Source organism: Oncorhynchus nerka, linkage group LG8, assembly GCF_034236695.1.
Source record: "Oncorhynchus nerka isolate Pitt River linkage group LG8, Oner_Uvic_2.0, whole genome shotgun sequence".
Taxonomy (NCBI): domain Eukaryota; kingdom Metazoa; phylum Chordata; class Actinopteri; order Salmoniformes; family Salmonidae; genus Oncorhynchus; species Oncorhynchus nerka.
Genome location: NC_088403.1, coordinates 34,936,719 through 34,949,729, shown reverse-complemented (window position 1 = coordinate 34,949,729; position 13,011 = coordinate 34,936,719).

The window sequence follows — 13,011 nt, the reverse complement described above, 5'->3', positions numbered from 1 at the left end:
GTCATTGATTATCAGTTAGGAACAAGTTGCAAAGCACGTGCCTTGACTCTCAGACAGAGTGGGCCTCTGTGGCAAATACAATGTATACATATAGTACCAGTCAAAGGTTTGGCCACACCTTATCATTCAAGACTTTTTCTTAATTTGTACTATTTTCTGCATTGTTTAATAATAGTGAAGACATCACAACTATGAAATAACACATATGGAATCATGTAGTTACCAAAAAAGTGTTAAACAAATCCAAATATATTTAATATTTTAGATTCTTCAAAGTCGCCACCCTTTGCTTTGAGGACAGCTTTGCACACTCTAGAAAAACAAATGATAGTCCCACTAAGAGCAAACCAGATGCGATGGTGTATCGCTGCAGAATGCTGGTTAAATGTGCCTTGAATTCTAAATAAATCACTGACAGCGTAACCAGCAAAGCACCCACACCATCACACCTCCTCCTCTATGCTTCACGGTGGGAACTACACATGCGGAGATCATCCGTTCACCTACTCTGCGTCCCACAAAGACACAGCGGTTGGAACCAAGAATCTCACATTCTCACACTCTTCAGACCAAAGGACAGATTTTCCACCGGTTCGTTGCTCGTGTTTTTTGGCCCAAGCAAGTCTCTTCTTATTATTGGTGTCCTTTAGTAGTGGTATCTTTGAAACAATTCGACCATGAATGCCTGATTCACGCAGTCTCCTCTGAACAGTTGATCTTGAGATGTGTCTGTTACTTGAACTCTGTGAAGCATTTATTTTTGTAAGGAACGACGCTGCAGAAGAGAAGCAGGTACGGGGAGTAGACATTTAATTTGGAACGGACATGCAACACGACAGGAACAGAGCACAAAGACAGATGACAATCAATACAGCAACGGGGAACAGAGCTGGGAAACAAATATAGGGGAGGTAATAAACAGGTGATTGAGTCCAGGTGAGTGCAATATCGCTGATGCGCGTGACAAAGGAAGGCAGCTGTGCGTAATGATGGTGGCAGGAGTGCATAATGCATGGCAGCCCTGGCACCCTCGAGCGCCAGGGGGGAAGCGCGGGAGCAGACGTGACAGTACCCCCCTCTAGGGGCGCAACCCACCGTCCCACCAGCCTGACGGGTCGGCCGAGGCACAGGCACTGGACAAGCCGGCTGGGCGTAAAATCCCAGTGAACCGGCTGAGGCATAGGAGCCTGACGATCTGGCTGAGGTGTGAAAGCTTGTCGATCCCGCTGAGGAGTGGGAGCCCAATGATCCGGCTGAGGTGTGAAAGCTTGTCGATCCCGCTGAGGAGTGGGAGCCCAATGATCCGGCTGAGGTGTGAAAGCTTGTCGATCCCGCTGAGGAGTGGGAGCCCAATGATCCGGCTGAGGTGTGAAAGCTTGTCGATCCCGCTGAGGAGTGGGAGCCCAATGATCCGGCTGAGGTGTGAAAGCTTGTCGATCCCGCTGAGGAGTGGTAGCCCAATGATCCGGCTGAGGTGTGAAAGCTTGTCGATCCCGCTGAGGAGTGGTAGCCCAATGATCCGGCTGAGGTGTGAAAGCTTGTCGATCCCGCTGAGGAGTGGGAGCCCAATGATCCGGCTGAGGTGTGAAAGCTTGTCGATCCCGCTGAGGAGTGGGAGCCCAATGATCCGGTTGAAGTGTAGCAGCCTGACAAGCCGGCTGGGTGTAAAAACCTGATGATCCGGCTGAGGCCTGAAGTGGGATGGGCGCCTTCCGAGCCAACCGGGGCAAGGAAACCTCTCGAGCCAACTGGGACATGGAAGCCCGACGAAGCCCGAGCTAAGGTACCCCTGGTTCCATCGGCGGCAACCCCCGGACCCGAAGTCACCACCAACCGAACCACCAGCACTCTCTGATGCTTAATTTGATGGCTGCTGCATTCTGTAAGGAACGACGCTGCAGAAGAGAAGCAGGTACGGGGAGTTGACATTTAATTTGGAACGGACATGCAACTTGACAGGAACAGCGTCAGAACTGGGAAACACAAAGACAGACGACAATCAATGCAGCAGCTGGGAACTGAGCTGGGAAAATGACAAATATAGGGGAGGTAATAAACAGGTAAGGCAGGTGTGCATAATGATGGTGGCAGGAGTACATAATGCAGGGCAGCCTATCGCACTCGAGCGCCAGGGGGGAAGAGTGGGAGTAGGCGTGACATATTTTGGCAGCCATCTGAGGTGAAGTTAACTTTAATGAACTTAAACTCTGGATCTTCTTTCCTGTGGCGGTCCTCATGAGAGCCAGTTTCAACACAGCGCTTGATGGTTTGTGCGACTGCACTTGAAGAAACTTTCAAAGTTCTTCACATTTTCCTTATTGACTGACCTTCATGTCTTACTGTAATGATGGACTGTCATTTCTCTTTGCTTATTTGAGCTGTTCTTGCCATAATATGGACTTTGTTTTTTTAACCAAATAGGGATATCTTCTGTACCACCCCTACCTTGTCACAACACAACTGATTGGCTCAAACACATTAAGAAGGATAGAGATTCCACAAATTAACTTTTAGCAAGGCACACCTGTTAATTGAAATGCATTCCAGGTGACTACCTCATGAAGCTGGTTGAGAGAATGCCAAGAGTGTGCAAAGCTGTCATCAAGGCAAAGGGTGGCTACTTTGAAGAATCTAAAATCTCAAATCTATTTAGATTTGTTTAACACTTTTTTTGGTTACTACATGATTCCATGTGTGTTATTTCATAGTTTTGATGTCTTCTCTATTACTCTACAATGTAGAAAATAGAACAAATAAAAAAAACTGGAATGAGTAGTTGTGTGCAAACATTTGACTGGTACTGCATTTCTATATCAGGACTCTATAACTTTCTCTAAACAGTGTGCCTGGGCTGCACAGTATGTATGTTGCAATGTTTACAACATTATAACACCGGATGGCCTTTTATCACTAGAGTAGCAGCGGTGGTGACAGATAGTTTTGCTTCATTTTTTGCACTGTAAAGTAATGTGTTTTGGACAGTGGACTCAGAGAGTGAATAGGGATTACTGACTGGCTTTGTCTGGATCCTTTCTACTCCAGCAATCAGGCAGGCTGCCAAACAAACAGATGAAGTCAATAGAGACATTTCCTGTGTCTTCTGAGATGTGACTGCAACAGATGCACAATGCTGACACGGCGCTGACACGACACTGACACAATGTGACAACCTGCTGTGATGTAGTGTGTACACAGAGGATTCCACCTCGACTTATTTAGGCGCTGATACCGCACATGATCACACACAAGATAGTGTTTGTCAGTGTGTGTCACTCTCTAAAAAAAGGCAGGGGAAAATAGATTTTGCAGTGTAGTCTGAATGCGTGAAAAATCACTGTCTCAAAGAAGAAGCTGAACTTGCGCAAGAAGATATACATCTGAGATACAGTATTTGAGTTATTTGCAGTGCACAGCATTCAATCTTTGACTTGTACAATATCCATTCCACCAAGATCCGTGGCCTATTACTTTAATGCAATTTTAGCCATTTCCGTTCCCAGTTACCATCCATTGAAACACCCCAAACAGACAGGGGCAATAGCTTGGAAGCACAGCAACCGTGGTTTGCCGAGTTTTTACCTTTAACAGAGTATCTGTATCCAGGTAATTGCCATCTGTGGGGCACGAAGGCCCACTGTGATTACAGATGAGCCCAGTAATAGATTCAACACTTAGAAACAGGGAATGCTGCGTTCCACCAGTCCGACTGCAAGGTGGGTAGATATCTGCAAGATGGATTATGTGGGGTTTGTGAGTTCAACATTGACACAGATTCATCGTAAATCATTATGCCAGAGACCCGGAGTGATTTCTGCATTAGGAGCAGAAAATGGAGTTCACCCAGTCAATGAGGAGGGCATATTTCACATCAGTCACCCCATTCTCATGTTACATTTCACTTCTGTTACCAAAATGGTTCATGGTAGGTAATAGCAATCAGCAAGATACTGCGCTAACAAAAGGCCCTATACGGATCCTGCACAGAGGCCAAGGCATGGGGTGCTATCTGTGTTTAAAAAGAAGACAAAGTTCAAAACTAATGTTGAACTAAATAAATGCATGTCCAATGTAAAAGTTTGGAAAACAGAGTGTTGTCTCTTTAAGACATTTGGCACAGAGCTGTGAGGACAGTTCCCACTAAGCACTTTGGTGTGGTCCGGACAGGCCTTGATTCCAATGTCCACGGATGTTGCTTTTTGGTACGGTCCGGATCATATCCGAACCAATCTTAGACATTTATGTTCAGATTCAGATTTGGTCTGGACTGGCCTTGATTTCAACATCTATAGACGTCTGATCTCGTCCAGACTAGCCTATATTTGGCCAAAACATAGACGTCTATAATTGATTCAGATTTGGTCCGGACCAAATCTGAACCAATCATAGACATCTATGCTTCACAAGTTTGGACATCGCAGTATAGTAGAGCACAGCAGAGTACAGCTCATTACAGTACACTATAGCACAGTACAGTTACGAAAAGTAGAGTATATAGCACAGTACAGTACATTAGAGTACAGTACAGTAGAATAAAGTATAGTATATTATTATAATGTACTCTCCTGAATTAAACTGTACTGTACTCTACTCTACTGAATTAAACTAGTCTGTACTACTGTACCATACTGTACTCTACTCTACTGAACTAAAATCTACTGTACCGTATTGTACTGTACTCTACTCTAATGAATACAAATAAAAATCAATTCAATATCAAATCAAATGTTATTTGTCACATGCTTCATAAACAACAGGTGTAGACTAACAGGGAAATGTTTACAGGTCCTTTTCCAACAGCGCATAATTAAAGATAAAGATTTTTAAAATATATAATAATAGAAATAGTGACACAAGGAATAAATATACAGTGAATAATGAATAACAATAAAGAGTAAAAATAACATGGCTATATACAGGGAGTACCAGTACCGAGATGATGTGCAGGGGTACGAGGTAATTGAGGTAGATATTGTATCTACATATACAGTGCATTCGGAAAGTTTTCAAACCCCTTGACATTTTCCATATTTTGTTACGTTACAGCCTTATTCTAAAATTGATTTAAAAAAAAATCATCATCAAACTACACACAATACCTCATAATGACAAAGTGAAAACAGATTTTTTTGTTTGCAAATTTAGTAAAAATGTAATACAGAAATACTTTATTTAAATAATTACCCTTTGCTATGTGACTCGGAATTGAGCTCATCCTGTTTACATTGATTGTCCTTGAGATGTTTCTACAACTTGATTGGAGTCCACCTGTGGTAAATTCAATTGATTGGACATGATTTGAAAAGGCACACACCTGCACCAAAAAGGGTACAAAAAAAGAACCCAAGAACACAGGGGTTTCAATCATTCTTAAATAAAAGACGTTTTGAACCACCAATACTCTTCCTAGAGCTGGCTACCTGGCCAAACTGAGCAACGGGGGAGAAGAGCCTTGGTCAGGGATGTGACCAAGAACCCAATGGTCACTCTGAAAGAGCTTAGGAGTTCCTCTGTGGAGATGGGAGAACCTTCCAGAAGGACGACCATCTCTGCAGCTCTCCACCAATCAGGACTTTATGGTAGCGTGGCCAGGCGGAAGCCACTCCTCAGTAAAAGGCACATGACAGCCCATTTGGAGTTTGCCAAAGGCAGCTAAAGGACTCCGACCATGAGAAACAAGATTCTCTGGTCTGATTAAACCAAGATTGAACACTTTGGCCTGAATGCCAAGCGTCACGTCTGGAGAAAACCTGGCACCATCCCTACAGTGAAGCATGGTGGCGGCAGCATCACGCAGTGGGAATGTTTTTCAGCGGTAGAAATCAAATCTAATTTTATTTGTCACATGCGCCGAATACAACCTTACAGTGAAATGCTTACTTTCAAGCCCTTATCCAACAATGCAGTTTTAAGAAAACCTCCCCAAAAAGAAAGAAAGAAAATAACAAATAATTAAAGAGCAGGAGTAAATAACAATAGCGGGGCTATATACAGGGGGTATGGTACAGAGTCAATGTGTCTGTCTGGGGCACCGGTGTCGAGGTAAATGAGGTAATTATGTACATGTAGGTAGAGTTATTAAAGTGGCTATGCATAGATAATAAGAGAGTAGCAGCAGATTGGGGGGGGCAATGCAAATAGTATGGGTAGCCATTTGATTAGCTGTTCAGAAATCTTATGGCTTGGGGATAGAAGCTATTTAGAAGCCTCTTGGACCTAGACTTGGTGCTCCGGTACTGCTTGCCATGCGATAGCAGAGAGAAAAGTCTATGACTAGGGTGTCTATGGAGTCTTTGACAATTTTTAGGGCCTTCCTCTGACACCGCCTGGTATAGAGGTCCTGGATGGCAGGAAGCTTGGCCCCAGTGATGTACTGGGCCGTACGCACTACCCTCTGTAGTGCCTTGTGGTCGGAGGCAGAGCAGTTGCCATACCAGGCAGTGATGCAACCAGTCAGAATGCTCTCAATGGTGTAGCTGTATAACTTTTTTTCTGAGGACCCATGCCAAATCTTTTCAGTCTCCTGAGGGGGAATAGGCTTTGTCGTGCCCTCTTCACGACTGTCTTGGTGTGTTTGGACCACGATAGTTATGGATATGGACACCAACGAAGTTGAAGCTCTCATCCTGCTCCACTACAACTTGATCACGTTGAGAGAGAGGTTGTTGTCCTGGCACCACACTGTCAAGTCTCTGACCTCCTCCCTATAGGTTGTCTATCGTTGTTGGTGATCAGGCCTACCACTGTTGTTGTGTTGGCAAATTTAATGATGGTGTTGGAGTCGTGACTGGCCATGCAGTCATGGGTGAACAGGGAGTACAGAAGGGGGCTGAGCACGCACCCCTGAGGGGCCCCCCTGTTGAGGATCAGTGTGGTAACTGTGTTGTCACCTACCTTTACCACCTGGGGGCGTTCCGTCAGGAAGTCCAGGATCCAGTTGCAGAGGGAGGTGTTTAGTCCCATGGTCCTTAGCTTATTGATGAGCTTTGAGGGCACTATGGTGTTGAACGCTGAGCTGCCGTCAATGAATAGCGTTCTCATGTAGGTGTTCTTTTTGTCCAGGTGGGAAAGGGCAGTGTGGAGTGCAATAGAGATTGCATCATCTGTGGATTTGTTGGGGTGGTATACAAATTGGAGTGGGTCTAGGGTTTCTGGGATAATGGTGTTGATGTGAGCCATGACCAGCCTTTCAAAGCAATTCATGTCTACAGATGTGAGTGCTACAAATCTGTAGTCATTTAGGCAGGTTACTTTAGTGTTCTTGGGCACAGGGACTATGGTGGTCTGCTTGAAACATTTTGATTGAAAATGTTTCACAGTTTGAAAATGTCAGTGAAGACAGTTGCCAGTTGGTCAGCGCATGCTCGGAGTACACGTCCTGGTAATCCGTCTGGCCCCGCGGCCTTGTGAATGTTGACCTGTTTAAAGGTCTTACTCACATCGGCTATGGTGAGTGTCATCACACAGTCGTCCGGAACAGTTGATGTATGCTTCATTGTTGCTTGCCTTGAAGCGAGCGTAGAAGTAATCTAGCTCGTCTGGTAGGCTCGTGTCACTAGGCAGCTCGTGGCTGTGCTTCCCTTTGTAGTCCGTAATAGTTAGCAAGCCCTGCCCACCCGAAGAGCATTGGAGCCAGTGTAGTATGATTCAATCTTAGTCCTGTATTGACGCTTTGACTGTTTGTTTGTCTTATGGCATAGCGGGATTTCTTATAAGGGTCCGGGTTAGAGTCACTCTCCTTGAAAGTGGCAGCTCTACCCTTTAGCTCAATGCGGATCTAATCCATGGCTTCTGGTTGGGATATGTACTTACAGTCATTGTGGGGACGACGTCATCAATGCACATGTTGATGAAACCAGTGACTGATGTGGTGTACTTGTCAATGCCATCGGAAGAATCCCGGAACCTATTCCAGTCTGTGCTAGCAAAACAGTCCTGTAGCTTAGCATCTAGGTCATCTGACCACTTCTTTATTGACCGAGTCACTGGTGCTTCATGCTTTAGTTTTTGCTTGTTAGCAGGAATCAGGAGGATCTAATTATAGTCAGATTTGCCACATAGAGGCAGAGGGATTAGGTATTAAGAAAATGGTAATACGAATAGAAGTTTCCCTGCATTAAAGTCCCCGGCCAATAGGCATGCTGCCTTTGGATGAGGGTTTTTCTGTTTGCTTATGGCCTTATACAGCTCACTGAGTATGGACTCAGTTCCAGCATCGGTTTGTGGTCGTAAATAGACAGCTCCGAAGAATATAGATGAAAACTCTCTTGGTAAATAGTGTAGTCAACAGCTTATCATGAGATACTCTACCTCAGGCGAGCAAAACCTTGAGACTTCCTTAATATTAGATTTTGTGCACCAGCTGTTGTTTACAAATATACACAGACAGACACCCCTTGTCTTACCGACGGTAACTGTTCTAGCTTGCCGATGCAGAGTAAACCCTGCCAGCTATATGTTATCCATGTCATCGTTCAGCCACTACACGGTGAAATATAAGATATTACAGTTTTTAATGTCCAGTTGGTAGGATATTCATGATCGTAACTTGTCTATTTTGTTATCTAATGATTGAACTTTGGCTAATAGGACTGTTGGTAGAGGCAGGTTACACACTCGCCGTCGGATCCTTACAAGGCACCGTGACCTACGTTCCTAATATCTCCGTCATTTTCTCCTGCGAAAGACGGGGATGTGGGCCTTGTCGGGTGTCTGAAGTAAATCCTTTGCGTCCAACTCGTTAAAGAAAACATCTTTGTCCAGTTCAAGGTGAGTAGTCGTGTGTCCTGATATCCAGAAGCTACTTTCATCAAAAGAGACGGTGGCAGAAACATTATGTACAAAATAAGTTACAAATAATGTGAAAAAACACACACAATAGCACAATTGGTTCAGAGTCAGTAAAAGAAGACTGGGAGACTAGTCAGGATTGAGGGAAAGATGAATGGAGAAAAGTACAGAGAGAACCTTGATGAAAATCAGGACATCAGACTGGCGCGAAGGTTTACCTTCCAACAGGACAACGACCCTCAGCACACAGCCAAGACAACGCAGGAGTGGCTTTGAATGTCCTTGAGTGGCCCAGCCAGAGCACGGATTTGAACCCGATCGAAGATCACTGGCGAAACCTGAAAATAGCTGTGTAGTGATGCTCCCCATCCAACCTGTCAGAGCTTGAGAGGATTTGCAGAGAAGAATGGGGAAAAACTCCCCAAATACAGGTGTGCCAAGATTGTAGCGTCATACTCAAGCAGACTCAAGGCTGTAATCACTGCCAAAGATGCTTAAACAAAGTACTGAGTAAAGGGTCTGAATACTTATGTAAACTTGATATTTCAATTTTTAATTTTTAATAAATGTGCAAAAATGTCTAAACCTGTTTTGCTTTGTCAATATAGGGCATTGTTTGTAGATTGATGAGTGAAAAAACTATTTAGAATAAGGCTGTAATGTAACAATGTGGAAAAAACCAAGGGGTCTGAATACTTTTCAAATGCACTGTGGGTAGGGGTAAAGTGACTAAGCAACAGGATAGATAATAGACAGTAGCAGCAGCGTGTGTGTGTGTCTATGTTTGTGTGCACATGTTTTGTGTGTGGCCGTTTGTAGTGAGTGTATGTGTGTGTTGGGGTGTCAGTGTAAGTATGTTTGAGTGTATGGGTAGAGTCCAGTGTGTGCATAGAGTCAGTGCAAGAGAGTTCAAATCAAATCCAATTTTATTTGTGACATACACATGGTTAGTAGATGTTAATGCGAGTGTAGCGAAATGCTTGTGCTTCTAGTTCCGACAATGCAGTAATAACCAACGAGTAATCTAACCTAACAATTCCAAAACTACTACCTTATACACACAAGTGTAAAGGGATAAAGAATATGTACATAAAGATATATGAATGCGTGATGGTACAGAACGGCATAGGCAAGATGCAGTAGATGGTATCGAGTACAGTATATACATATGAGATGAGTAATGTAGGGTATGTAAACAAAGTGGCATAGTTTAAAGTGGCTAGTGATACATGTATTACATAAAGATGCAGTAGATGATATAGAGTACAGTATATACATATGAGATGAGAAATGTAGGGTATGTAAACATTATATTAAGTAGCATTGTTTAAAGTGGCTAGTGATATATTTTTACATCAATTTCCATCCATTTCCATTATTAAAGTGGCTGGAGTTGAGTCAGTGTGTTGGCAGCAGCCATTCAATGTTAGTGGTGGCTGTTTAACAGTCTGATGGCCTTGAGATAGAAGCTGTTTTTCAGTCTCTCGGTCCCTGCTTTGATGCACCTGTACTGACCTCGCCTTCTGGATGATAACGGGGTGAACAGGCAGTGGCTCGGGTGGTTGTTGTCCTTGATTATCTTTATGGCCTTCCTGTGACATTGGGTGGTGTAGGTGTCCTGGAGGGCGTCCTTGAGGTGTCCTGGAGGGCAGGTGAGTTAGTGCAGGTGGTCCGCGTATCCATTTGATTAGCTATTTAGAAGTCTTGTTTAGCAGTCATATGGATTGACTGTAGAAGCTGTTCAGGTTCCTGTTGGGTTCAGACTTGGTGCACTGGTACAGCTTGCAGTGTGGTAGCAGAGAGAACAGTCAATAGCTTGGGTGGCTGGAGTCTTTGACAATTTTTTAGGCCTTTCTCTGACTCTGCCTGGCATAGAGGTCCTGGAAAGCAGGGATATCGGCCCCAGTGAATAAACTCTACTATACTGTACCATACCATACAGTACTGTACTCTACTGTTCAAACTTGTGAAACATAGCCTAGATGTCTATGATTCGTTCAGATTTGGTCTGATCAGAAACAAAATGTGGACTTGTTTGGGGGCGGGGCTTATTCGCATAATACCCAACATGCTTTACAAGTGTTTTTGTTTGCCATTTACATTTGGTCGTTCAACAGGCAAACATATCCAGAGCGACGTACAGTGTGTTCAAGGTAGATAAACAACAAGACATCAAAGTCATAGCAAGATTTGTTTTTTTTCCTGGAACCGTTATTGAGAATGTTATTGTAGTTGAAGTGGTCGCTAGAGCGTGACGGAACAAGCACATCTTGACTGGTCAAACTTTCCACGAATGTGGATAATATTGGGCCAATTGTGTGCTGCCTAATGGGTCTCCCTGTCACCTGGGTTCAAACTCGGGTCTCTAGTGATTCCTCAAGCGTTGTGCAAGTTGCGAGGCCCTATGTGTGTGCTTGTAGATATATATTTAAATATATTTACATACACAGCTTTGATTGGCAGATAAGATCATCTCAACTAGAGCCTGCCCTCTTACCCCTTCAAAGTAGGAGAATACAGCACCTTCAGAAAGTATTCACACCCCTTCACTTTTTCCACATTTTGCTGTGTTACCAGGTGGGATTAGGATACTTTTTTTTTTCTTCAACAATCTACACAAAATACTCTGTCAAAGTGGAATAAATTATAACATTTCTAAAAAAATATATATATTTTTTTTATGTAACTAATATAGCTTGATTAGATATGTATTCGATACATGTTAGAATCACCTTTGGCAGCGATTACAGCTGTGAGTATTTCTGGGTAAGTCTCTAAGAGCTTTGCACACCTGGATTGTACAATATTTGCACATTATTTTTATTTTTTTAATTCTTCAAGCTCTTTCAAGTTGGTTGTTGATCATTGATAGACAGCCAGTTCAATCCAATTTAAGTCAAAACTGTAACTAGGCCACTCAGGGACATTCAATGTCATCTTGGTAGGCAACTCCAGTGTATATTTGGCCTTGTGTTTTAGGTTATTGTCCTGCTAAAAGGTGAATTTGTCTCCCAGTGTCTGTTGGAAAGTAGACTGAACCAGGCTTTCCTCTAGGATTTTGCCTGTGCTTAGCTCTATTCCATTTCTTTTTATCCTAAAAAACTCCCTAGTCCTTGCCGATGACAAGCATACCCATAACATGAATAAATAGTTTTACTCAGGGACGTGTTGTGTTGGATTTGTCCTAAACATAACACTTTGTATTCAGGACAAAAAGTGGTTTTTTTTGCCACATTTTTTGCAGTATTACTATAGTACCTTGTTGCAATATTTTATTCTGTACAAGCTTCCATCTTTTCACTCAGTTATTTAGGTTAGTATTGTAGAGTAAGTACAATGATGTTGATCCATCCTCAGTTTTCTCCTATCACAGCCATTAAACTCTGTAACTGTTTTAACGTCACCATTGGCCTCATGGTGAAATTTCTGAGCGTTTAAAAATTTTTCATCCATATTTTACCAGGTAAGTTGACTGAGAACACATTCTCATTTACAGGAATGACATGGGGAATAGTTACAGGGAAGAGTAGGGGGATGAATGAGCAAATTGGATGCTGGGGACGATTAGGTGGCCATGATGCTATGAGGGCCAGATTGGGAAGGTTGGGGCACCATAACTGGGTTGAAAGGGCTAGTGGTAATGACTGAAGTGGAATGGGTGGAATGGTATCAAATAAATTTTTAAAAAGTCATTTGCTCCGTTCTGGCCATTATTATGATCCGTTCTCTCCTCAGCAGCCTCCTATGCCCTACTCTTACGACAAGTACCAATGGTTCTTTATTGACCACAGAGAGTCAGGACACTCGTTTAACGTCCCAACCGATAGACGGTTTCCTTCCTCTCCAGCAACTGAGTTAGGAAGGACGCCTTTATCTTAGTAGTGACTGGCTGTATTGATGCACCATCCAAAGTGTATCAATTAATAACTTCACCATGCTCAAAGTGATATTCAATATCTGCTTAAAAAATATATATACAGTACCAGTCAAAAGTTTGGACACACCTACTCATTCCAGGGTTTTTCTTTATTTTGTACTATTTTCTACATTGTGGAATAATAGTGAAGACATTACAACTATGAAATAACACATAAGGAATCATGAAGTAACTAAAAAATTGTTAATCAAAATATATATTTGAGATTCTTCAAAGTAGCCACCCTTTGCCTTGATGCTGCTGGTAATTCTCTGATCCACCTCTACGCAGACGACACCATTCTGTAT